A 12,515-nucleotide genomic window follows, 5' to 3' on the forward strand; every position below is an offset into this window, starting at 1 on the left:
ACAGTGGTGGATGGTACCCATAATGATCTTCAACTAGACTCTCAGATTCTGGTGAAGTTCCTTGTTCTTCGAGGATCTGCCTTCAGAGCTTTGTTTGAAGATAGTGGGAAAAATTTCCTGGGATATGTATCTTGCCTTAGGGTTTATGTTGTAAATTCTTCTGCCCCCAGTTTTCTCCATGTTCAAAAGCTTGGAAATATACTTTTCAATGATGACCATCTTCACACCCAGAACATGTGGAACTATGCAGTGGTCATCGCAGTCTATGAATCTCCAGAACTCTTTGCTAAAGAAGGTATAGATGGGACCATAGAGCCTCTAAAAGTAAGTTTCCCAGCCTTGTTTCTTCAGTTTCTTAGTGAGATCAACTCCATTCAGCTTCATGTTATCAAAATCTACCATTGATTCACATAGTACCTCCAACTTTTTAAAGGGTGTGGCTAGGTTTATATGGGGTGGACGATTAAGGATGTGGGGCTCCTTGTAAACCGTTGTTGAAGTGGTAGCAATTGCAATAGAGGTGTGTTATGGCGCTTTAGCAAGTTTCTCATTTGCTTCCATTTATTGGGAGAAGTTATATACCTGTTGTTGTTAAGAATCCATTTGAGAAGATGAAGTTGTTGTTGAAGGTTGATGAAGATGAAGAACGTTGAAGAGCTATGAGAGATGTTGAGTACAAGAGGGTTTGTGTAGGTTTGAGAGTGAAAAGTGTGAAAGTCAGAGTTGTGAAAAGTATATATACACAATAGTTAGCATGCAAAATGACAAAGTTATTAGAGAATAGTAAACAACAAAATTAATTAGCAAAAAATTTTGAGTTGACACGTTAGAGGAGAATTAATTGCAGCTAATGATGGAATTCTAATCCCAAAAATATGCACACTGCTCGAAGAGATCTCAACAGTATGGCTCTTGAGTTCTATGCTAGACAGTTGTCTAGAATATCCAAGGTCAGATGCTAAAGAGGCCACGTGTCGATGTTTCTGACATCAAAATTACCAAGAGATTTTTTATTCAGAGGGTTTCTAATTCAGATTACATCTAACTGGTAGAAGCATCAGAATCAGAACCAGATGCCAATGAAGATTTTAAGTTAGAGCCTATTTTGACACTTCAGAGAAGGAGTACAAGTTTAGAGTCACTCTGGGCAATCTTCCATGTTTAAATGTTTTAGAATGAAGGAGAATCTATCTTCAGCTAGGGGTTTTGTGAATATATCATCCCATTGGTGGTCTGTATCAATGAATTTTAAAGTTATAACCCTTTTCTGAACATAGTCTTTGATAAAATAATGTTTAATTTCTATGTGTTTTTCTCTGGAGTGCATAATAGGATTCTTACTTAAACAAATGGAAGCAATATTGTCACAAAATATAAGAATGTTATTCTCATATATTTGAAGGTCCTCTAGTTGACTCTTTATCCAGAGCATCTGAGTAGTGCATAATGAAGCTGAAATCTATTATGCTTCTGCAGTTGAGAGTGCAATGGTTGATTGTCTTTTGTTAGCCCATGAAATGAGGTTTCCTCCCAAAAACTGACAATTTCCAAATGTGATTTTGCATCCCAATTTGTCTCCAGTGTAATCTGCATCACAATACCCAGAAAGCCTATACTCTGGTGTTTTCTTATACATCAGGCCAAGGTTATGTGTTCCTTTCAGATACATTAGGATTCTCTTAACAACATTTAGGTGAGACTCCCTTGGATCTGACTAGAACCTGGCACAGAGACAAACGCTAAATAATATATCTGGACGTGTAATAGTCAGATAGAGAAGAGAACCTATCATGTCACGATAGAGTTTCTGACAAACCTTTTGACTTACCTTTTCTTTCTCCAGAATGCAAGTGGGGTGCATAGGAGTCTTTGCTGGTTTGCTTTCTGACATTTCAAACTTCTTCAGAATATCTTTTGTGTATTTTCTTTGATAAACATAAGTAGCATCTAATGTTTGATTGATTTGTATTCCAAGAAAGAACTTTAGTTCTTGCATTAGATTCATTTCAAATTCAGCCTGCATTAGCTTAGAAAATTCTTGACAGACAAAGGGGTTAGCAGAACCAAAAATTATATCATCAACATATATTTCACAAATCATGAGGTTGTTTCTGATGTTTTTACAGAAGAGTGTAGAATCAACCTTGCCTCTGATAAAATCATTTTCCAGAAGGAAAACACTTAGTCTTTCATGCCAAGCTCTGGGAGCTTGTTTTAGACCATACAAAGATTTTTTCAGTTTAAAAACATGTTCTGGACATTTTGAGTTTTCAAAACCAGGAGGTTGATGAACATACATCTCTTTAGTAATATATCCATTTAGAAACGCACTCTTGACATGCATTTGATATAGTTTGATGGAGTAATTTACAACAAAATATACAAGTAAATGAATAGATTCTAACCTGGTGACTAGAGCAAAGGTTTCATTGTAGTCAATACCTTCTTGTTGACTACAACCTTGTGCCACCAATCGTGCTTTGTTTCTGACCACTTCACCCTTTTCATTCAGTTTGTTTCTATACACCCATTTGGTTCCAATTACATGGGTTCCCTTGGGTTTTGGTACAAGATCCCAGGCATCGTTCTTTGCAAATTGATCAAGTTCTTCTTTCATTGCCAGAATCCATTATTTGTCTTGAAGTGCTTCTTTATAGGATGTTGGCTCTATAAGAGACACTAGTCCCATAAGCGTTTCTTCAGAACCCTTGAATGTTAATCTTGTTCTGACAAGTTCGTCTTTGTTTCCCATAATCAATTCTTCAGATACATTTTGTCTAGTTCTTGATCTTTTTTGATTTAATGTGACTTCAGGTGCTTCTGAAGTTCCCTTTTCTGCTTCTTCAGATTCTTTAGCCTTTTCCTCAAAGCCTGCAAGTGTTATCTCAAATTCTGCAAAATTCTCAACTATCTTTGACTTTTCAGAGTCAACCTTATCACCAAATCTGACATGTATTGATTCTTCCATAATTAATGTTTTTGTATTGTATACTCTAAAGCCTTTAGAGCGTTCTGAGTATCCCAACATAATACATTTTTGTGCTTTATAATCAAACTTGTTCAAATGGTCTTTAGTATTTAGGATTGTAATACCCCATAATTTACCCTACATTTTTTTTCCTGGAAGCATGGGATTATGTTTCACACTTCATTAACATCATACTAGGTCATACTCATTGCATACTGCATTAGTGACTTGGAAATCAGGTTTTGATTGATCACTCCTTAACAAAAAGAGCCCACACAAAGCAAGACTGAGAGTTAGACTTCATTCACTAAGTATACAAGTCTCAAGGGTCTCAGGGGGCTCCAGGTATCTTATTATGGTCCTCAATTCATCAGTGAACGATTCAGAGCCATCAGAGTGTTCATCTGGATTTAATTAGGAAATTAGGGTTTCATGGCTACCTGCAACAGGCAATGTTTGGTTGGAAGTAGAGGAGCTCATCCATGTCATAGTTAGAGAGGCATCTTGGCCTAGGAAGACTCACAATTATCTCAGAAAGATCCATTGGCAAGCAATGCAATCAGTTCCCGATCAATTTTGCCCTAGAATTAGGGTTTGGTATAAAATTTGTTTATTTCTGATTATTTGGTTGAAACTCTTTTCCATGGCCCTCCATATGTCCACAAGGGTCTACATACAAAAAATCAGCTTTTTATTTGAGCCAGAAGTGCTTCAATTGATCACTGGAATCGAGAATCAGACAGTTTGGGAAAAGTCAACTATGGGGCCAGAAAAGTCAACTCCTGACTTTTTGAGAGTGGAACCTCCAAACTCATGCCTAGGGGAGCCTACATGTGAAATTTGATCAAGGTTGGATCATGGATTTGTCATTTAATTAGGAATTGGAGAAGTTACTTAATTTGGAAATGGTTGACTTTCCATTTTGGGCAAGTTTTTATGATTTTTGCACTCACTTTAAGCCCATTTTCCATCAAGATAAAAGCTCCATTTTAAAATTTCTCCAACATGAAAGTTGTTTCTCTTGTTCCAAGCTTTCTAGAAATATAAAGTTTGCCCCATTTGGATCAAAATTGAGAAATTTATGCTTGGTCAAAGTAGGACATATTTTTAGGACACTTAGAAAAATTTCTAAGTCTAAAAATCTTTAAAGTTTGTCAAAACTTCTTGGCCAGTTTTCTTGCACTTCAAGGCACCAATTGAAATTATTTTCTTCACAATAATTATACCTTGTCATGTCCTCTTTTACTTCCCTTTGGAGTCATCTCATTTGGATCCATGGTTTGAGAGATACACTCACTTAAAGTTGGCACCATGACTTGAGATTTCTAGGCAGATTTTATGCCTAACTTGCCCAACCAATCCTGCAATGGTGTGACATGATCTTGAGGTCCATTTTTCATCTTCTTCCATTCATTATTTCCACCCATGCTCAACATGAAACATGCCATACTCCATGATATCTTTCTACTGTTTGCATTATCTCATCAATTGGTGGTTTGCTCATCAAGTTATGTTGCCACAAAGTCACCCCTTTGAGTTGATTCCTTGCTTGCTGCCAGACCATGTATGTTGCACAAACCAAGCCAATGTTTTGCTTTCCTTATTTGTCCATGCATCATATTTCCATTCATCCAAAGTTTTGCCAAAATAAGTACCTCAGTGCCCTATTTCCAATTTCTAGTACACCTCACCAACTTGCATCATTTTGCTCATGGACAATCAGATTATGTTAGAGCCTATTAAGGAGTTTGACCCACAATATTTAAAGCTAAAAACCCTAAGCATGAAAGGGCATTGGATTTTCGAGCAAGCAAAGTCAAGGTCATTAGAGGTCAGCTTCCATTCCTCTCAGCAAGTTCTTGAGTTGAAGCTTTTGAAGCACCAAGGAAGCATCATCTTCTTCTATTCTCTCCACAGTCAAGAAGCAGTGGACTAGACTTCGACTAGGTAACTCTTTTGCTCCATTTCCATAGCCATTATCATGTTTGCTTCATTACTATTTACAATGCCAATCATACACTTATGCTTGCTTTTGAAGTCCTTAGTACGAGGCATTGTTCATGGTGTCGAGTTGTGTTGTAGATTTTTCTGCTCATGCCCGTGTTCATGTTGACATTTTGTTGACAACTTTTCTCCATGAATAAGCTATCATCTCACCTAAACAAGGTTACCACGTTAATCCTCGCATTTTGTACTTGAGATCTGGGCTTTATTTCATGATTTTTGATGCACTATAGGGTTCGTATTTTTGTGTTGAAGTTGGAAAAAACACACTGCATTTCTGCGTTTTCTGCATGGACATGGCTAGGGTTTTGGCCCAATGAAGAAGATGACCGTGTGTCATCTTGAGAGCCATTGGATCCAGCATTTATGTCTTAATCGTGTCCGTCCATGATTTTTTGTCTTTTAGTAACTTAAATGGAATTGACCGATTGACATAAGGTTCACATGATTTTTTTAAATAAAATGTTCATTTAAATCTGTCACGCCTTGATTTAATGGTAGTTTGGATCATGGGCCCTCGCTAATTACTTTTAGCGCCCCCCTTTCATGGCCCATCAGCGCATAACCTATTTCCAGTTCAGCCATAAAATGCTAATGCACCCCCTTTTTCATGTTCTTTTTTTTAATTCCCAATTTATTTCTGTTTTGATTTTAATTAATATAAAATATTTTCTTTGTTCATAAAAATATCCAAAAATATTTTCCATATTGCTTGATGCCTTATTTAATTTTATTTAATTTTTAGTTTCGCATTTATTTAGTAGTAATATTTTATTTTAATTATTCATTCCAAGTGGTCCATTTTAGCATACATTAAATTCTTGATTTTATTTTTATAACTTAAAATTATTTTCAGCTTCTGATTTTTGGGATGAAGGTTGACCACTGCCCCATGGTCAACCTGACTTTTTCTTGGATTTTTATTTCACATTTTCAATTTATTTTTGATTTAATTTTAACCTAGTGTTGTTGATTGACTTTTGGTTTGACTTCTGTTTTATTTCAATTAATTCATGTACTAATTTTCATTATTTTTAAAATCTTTTTGGGGGATGATGATGTCCTAACCCCACCTTGTTTAGTTTAATTTTTCATAATTTTCCTGATTAATTTGCTATTTATTTGATAATTATTAAGTTGGATCGAATTTTCAGTTGACTTCTTTATGATCAATGTTTGATTTAGGGATTGCTTATGGCAATTTAAGAGATCTTTTGGTCCTCCCCTGTTCATCTCATAGGCCATGTATTAGAGGCCTTTTATCTTGATTTTATCTGATCCTTACCTCATTTCTTGATTTAATTGTTTCAGTGGCCCCTTTTGTGCATCTTTTCATCTGTCTGATTCATCTATTATCTGTTATACTTGTTTCCTTCATCCATGCTTCCCATTGCTTGATTGTTTAACATGTTCATACTTCCTATGCCTTGTTTAATGCTCCTTTATTTCATTCTTTGATTCTTTGATTTGATTATATACATGTTTACTTATCTGATTTGATTGATAACTGTTTCCTACTTGTATGATGATTGAGGCATATATTCTTATTGTTTGATTGCCATGAACCATCCCCATTCATAACAAATGTACCCCTATCCCATAAAGTGTATAATATTTATTCTTTCATTCTTTATTCATCTGTTAATACAAGAATTAAAATGAACATCCGATAATCATTTCAAAACAAGATCAAAAGCTCGATCCAACGTCGAGTAACCATTTTCAAAACTTAACAGAACCAGCACGCATTCATCCATCCTCTTGTAAGTCGATCGCCTCAGGCATCGCCATCTACCTGTAAGTCGATTTCCTCAGGCATCACCATCTACCCTTATCTGTGGCTCCTCTCCTTGCTCCGTTCGTCGACTTTTGTTCCGTTTAAGTAGCACCCATTAGGTAGAACCCGTTGTATGATAACATAGGTAGAATTCCCTTATTCTTTGCATGCTAACATTAGGTAGATGTTCCCCTCTGTAAATCCTAACACATAGGTCCACATTGCATGACAACTCTAGGTAAGAGCTTCCCCACTTTTAGACCTTTCGTGCGTCTCCGATCTTATGGCATGTCAGTCTGTTCTATTGCAAAGAGGTAACTACCTAAGACTCGATTCAGCAAGCTGCGACACCTACTGCTAGGACGTTGAACACATTGCCCACTTTCCTTTGACACAACTAGTGTCCTCTTTTGTAAGTCCATGTTTAGATGGCAATCCTTAACCCCTAGTCAAACTACGACAACTCTGATTCTCATGTTCAGATGAGATACGTAGGCACGAGACGCGATGTCTTGCCGAGTTTGACTGACGACTAACAACTAATCCTTGTTTGCTTTCGCCCTTGCTGCGATTCTTTTCTCTCGCCCTCGTTGCGATCGAGACCTTCCCTTTCTCTTGCCCTAGTTGCAATCGAGACCCTCCTTAACTCCTAGTTAGTCGAACTACGATAACTCTGATTCTCATGTTCAGATGAGATACGTAGGCACGAGATACGATGTCTTGCCGAGTTTGACTGACGACTAACAACTAATCTTTGTTTGCTTTCGCCCTTGTTGCGATTCTTTTCTCTCGCCCTCGTTGCGATCGAGACCTTCCCTTTCTCTTGCCCTAGTTGCAATCGAGACCCTTGTTCCCGTAGTTAGCTGAACTACGTTTTGCTTTGATTCTCATTCCAGATGAGATACGTAGGCATAAGACGCGATGTTTTATCGAGCACACTTCTCTTTCGCCCATAGGTAGCCGAGCTACGAAGACTCTGATTCTCATACTCATGTGAGATGCGTAGGCAGTGGATGCAACATCCTTGCGAGTCATTTTATTTTGACCTTCTTTTAGCAAATAGTACCTTAGATATACCTACACCCTTTAGACTAGAACAATAAGAGTGGATACCGTAAAGTACTACGGATGCGTAGGGGTGCTAATACCTTCCCTTCGCATAATCGACTCCCGAACCCTAGATTTGGTTGTGAGACCTTGTCTTTTCCTCTCTTCAGGTTTTCTTCGATCGTTTCCTTTCCCTCCTTTGGGATAAATAACGAACGGTGGCGGCTCTTCTGTTCTTTTTCCCGCCGGTTGTTTTTTCGCGTTACGACAAGGATAAAACAAGAGCATCCAAAAGGATGAAAATAAGAAATGTTAGGTTTTCTTCCCTTACACAATTCATAAGGAGTCTTCTCTAGAATAGGTCTAACATAGATTCTATTCTAAATATAACACGATGTATTTACTACTTCAATCCATAAGTGCTTAGCTACATTTGTTTCATTGATCATGGTTCTGGTCATTTATTGAAGGGTCTTATTCTTCCTTTCTACAACTCCATTTTGTTGTGGAGTTCTAGGACATGAGAAATCATGGGATATTCCATTAGAATCAAAAAGTTCTTCAAAAAAATTGTTTTCAAATTCCCCACCATGACCCCTTCTGACTCTAATGATTTTAGAGTTAAATTCATTTTGCACTTTTGAGCAGAAACTAGTAAACACAGAGTGTGACTCATTCTTGTGTTTAAGGAACTTTACCCATGTCCAACGACTATATCATCAATAATGACCAGTCCATACTTCTTACCATTGACTGAGACTATCTTAACAAGTCCAAACAAGTCAATGTGAAGAAGTTCCAGAGGTTTAGAGATAGAAACAAATTTTATTTTTGAAAGTTGTTTTAGAAAATTTTCCCTTCTGACATGCCTCACAAAGAGCATCTGAAGAAAACTTCAGCTTAGGTAGGCATCTGACTAACTCAAGTTTATTTAGATGAGAAATCCTCCTCATGCTAATGTGGCCTAACCGTCTATGTCATACCCATTACTCTTCATTTACAGACATTAAACATTTTACATTTTGATCTTTTAAATATGAAATTTTGATTTTGTAAATGTTGTTCTTCCTTTTACCAGTGAAGAGAATTGTGTCATTTTTCTGATTAATAGCCTTGCACTTTTTTTGATTAAAGATTATATCTTAACCGTTATTGAAGGAGAAGGGCGATCCAAAACGCAGCGGAAATTAAAAATTTCTCCTTTAGTGATCCTTACGAATGGGCATGATCAGTGACAGAATAGTTACCTCTTGTGACGATTGAAACCTTTGATGCAGATCTACGGAGCGATCACGAATGTTGAACGATGACAACACCTCTACTCCGTCCACACGAACGGATTCCTTCAATCTCAGTGCTAGCTGCTACGAATGAAGGCTTTGAACGAGAGAGAGAGAGAGAGAGAGAGAGAGAGAGAGAGAGAGAGAGAGACAGAGAGAGAGAGAGATAGAGAGAAAACGAAAATGCAACCGCACTGAATGCTTTTGCACAAGGGTTCTATTTATAGAACCACTTGTGTGGGCTACAAGCTAAAAAGCCCACTTAAGTGTATGTGGCCCATATCTTATAATATGCCCAAAATCACTTAAGCGCGTGGTACATTACCATATTTCGTATTCTACTTAAGTACATCATACCTTACGATGTTCTACAATTCACTTAAGTGCATCGTACCTTACGGTGTTCCTAAGTTACTCTATCTCTCATTAATCTGTCCTTTGTGTGTGACCCTGTAGGTTTTCGCGGCATTGGTAATTATATTAAATCACGTATTTAACATAATAAACAGTGAGCGGTATCTAGCAACACATCACTGCTACCAAAGACACGAAAATGTCATGTGATCTGACAAATCCTTTTGTGATAATACTTATGTGCACAATTACCCTTTTGCCCTATTGTCTATATTGAACACAAGGCCTAGTGTCACAACGGAAAAAACAACCGGCGGAAAAAAACTAGTTTACAGAGCCGCCACCGACGCTATTCATCCTATGACGGAAAGGAAGCGCAAGACTAACCTAAGAAAGGGAAAGGAATGGTCTTACGACCAGAGATTGTAAGGTACGGGAGTCGGTTACGCAAGGGGAAGGTATTAGCACCCCTCACGTCCGCCGTACTCGACGGGATTCGCGCTCAAAAGATAGCTCAAAGAATATGATAAGGTTGCTAATAAAAACTGCTCAAAGAAATCTGCACAAACTGGAATAAACAAGTGAAAGAAGATGGAGGAAGTGGACTCGGCAGAATGTCGCATCCTGGGCCTACGTATCTTCTCTATCCAGAGAAGTATCAGAGCACTCGTAGCTCGGCTAACGCACGCCGAAACAAAACACCAAAAAGAGACGCTGAGACGTCAAAAGAAACACTCAAAAGGAAACAGAATGCCAATACATGGACTTATATCCGACTCCTAACAAAAACCAAACAAGGAAACAGAATGCCAATACATGGACTTATATCCGACTCCAAACAATCAACACAGACAAGGAAACAGAATGCCAATACATGGACTTACATCCGACTCCAAACAATAAAACAAATGCTAACCAGCGAACACCAAAGAAAAAGGTTCTCCGTGTGAACCACAACAAAGCAATCAAATACTCAGAGATGAACCCCAAAGATGAACCCCCAGTGAGTGACAACCGTCACAAATGAACCCCAAAGATGATAACCATCATCACAAATGAACCCCAAGATGAACCCCAAGTGAGTGATAACCATCACAAATGAACCCCAATGAATCTCAAGGATGAACCCCAATGAATCTCAAAGATGAACCCCATAAGGTATAAACATACCACACACGTCCACGCTGGACAACCAAGTACTCACACCAAAGGAAACAAATGAAGAGTAAACTCACACAAAACAAAGAAAAGAAAAGGCTGACACACATAGACTCAAAAAAAGAAAAGGGTGAACACACACAAGACAACACAGCAAAAAAGAAAAAGGGTAAAGGAGACAACAAACTAATAGGGAGCATCAGACTCGAGCCTAATAGTTGTCACACAAACAAAAAGAGACGCTGAGACGTCAAAAGAAACAAAAAGGTTGCCCAGAGAGATCTCGCTCGATCTCCTGCCTACGTATCTCATCTGGTATGAGAATCAGGGCGACGTAGTTCCCCTTAATAGGGGAAGGAAACAACAAACTAATAGGGAGAATCGGACTCGAGCCTAATAGTTGTCACACAAACAAAAAGAGACGCTGAGACGTCAAAAGAAACAAAAAGGTTGCCCGGAGAGATTGCTCGCAATCTCCTGCCTATGTATCTCATCTGGTATGAGAATCAGGGCGACGTAGTTCCCCTTAATAGGGGAAGGAAACAACAAACTAATAGGGAGAACCGGACTTGAGCCTAATAGTTATCACACAAACAAAAAGAAACGCTGAGACGTCAAAAGAAACAAAAAGGTTTCCCGGAGAGATTGCTCGCAATCTCCTGCCTATGTATCTCATCTGGTATGAGAATCAGGGCGACGTAGTTCCCCTTAACAGGGGTACAACTCTCTCTTAAACAGAGACCAGGGAAACAACAAACTAAAAGGGAGACTGACTCGAGCCTAATAGTTGTCATGCAATCCATAATCCCTAAGTTGAGGTCTCTAACATGCATCCTACTTCCTCAGAAGTCAATCAAACAACTCCTACAGAAATGGAGATGAGAAAAGGAAAACAGATAAACACACCAACGTAAGTGAACAAGCATCACTCACTATATACAAACAAGAGGCTTCAAACCAAGGGGTAGGCTTTAGTCAAGAGGGGTCATATCAACCTCAACAAACAAGCCAAACTGTAATGGTAAGCTGTGAGCTCTTAACCACTAACATTGAGAGTTAGGGTGAAGCTGATCAAATATGGAAATGAGGATGAGACCTCATGCTCTTAACCCTGGCCTGGGTGAGCTCAAAGACAATGAAAAGCGTGGGGATCCAGAAAGAGGGACCCTATTCCACTTGACATACTCTAGACACAGATCTTGGGTACATGTTCTAGAGCATCAGCGCGTAGTGCGAGCATAAAGAACGACTCACTGAATAACAGGGGATTGGCTACTAATCCCTTATATCTGTCAATTGCCTCTTCACTTAGGAGGACTTATCAAGTAGCATGCCTCACTTGGAGGTCTTTGGCACAAATGTAAACAAACACAATCAGAGCCTCTTAAGGAGGACTTCAGCCAAATGCCTGCCAAAAGGTGACAGGACTTCCAGACTACATGGAGTAAGAAGGCTAAACTACCTCAGTGGTGTATCAACCATAATCCAAAGCTTAAGCAAAAGCAAAGCTAGCAAGCAACTAATGTACCTGTACAAAAGCTTAAACAGTTAATATCTCAATCAAAAAACCAACAGACAAACAGTGGAACTTTCCAATATTTACAACTCAATGCAAGGCACAAATGCAAGCACTCAAATGAGTTCATCACATCAATTAACCTACAAAACAACAATAGTTAGTGCTCAAAGGTATTTGCATCTCACAAGGTGAGACCAAATCTAACCATCAATGCTAAATGTCCAAACCTGAAACATAAAGCACAATTAGTTCATGTACAAAACACTAGTACAAAGACTAGGTCCAAAACCAAACCAAATGATCAAAACAGAAGTCAATCTTTCACATATTGCACATTCAAACAATCAATAAAATGTCCTCAAAAGGACCAAGATCAATTCACAAGGCAAGTAGCTCAAATGATCCATG

This window comes from Lathyrus oleraceus, chromosome 4, assembly GCF_024323335.1.
Source record: "Lathyrus oleraceus cultivar Zhongwan6 chromosome 4, CAAS_Psat_ZW6_1.0, whole genome shotgun sequence".
NCBI classification, from domain to species: domain Eukaryota; kingdom Viridiplantae; phylum Streptophyta; class Magnoliopsida; order Fabales; family Fabaceae; genus Lathyrus; species Lathyrus oleraceus.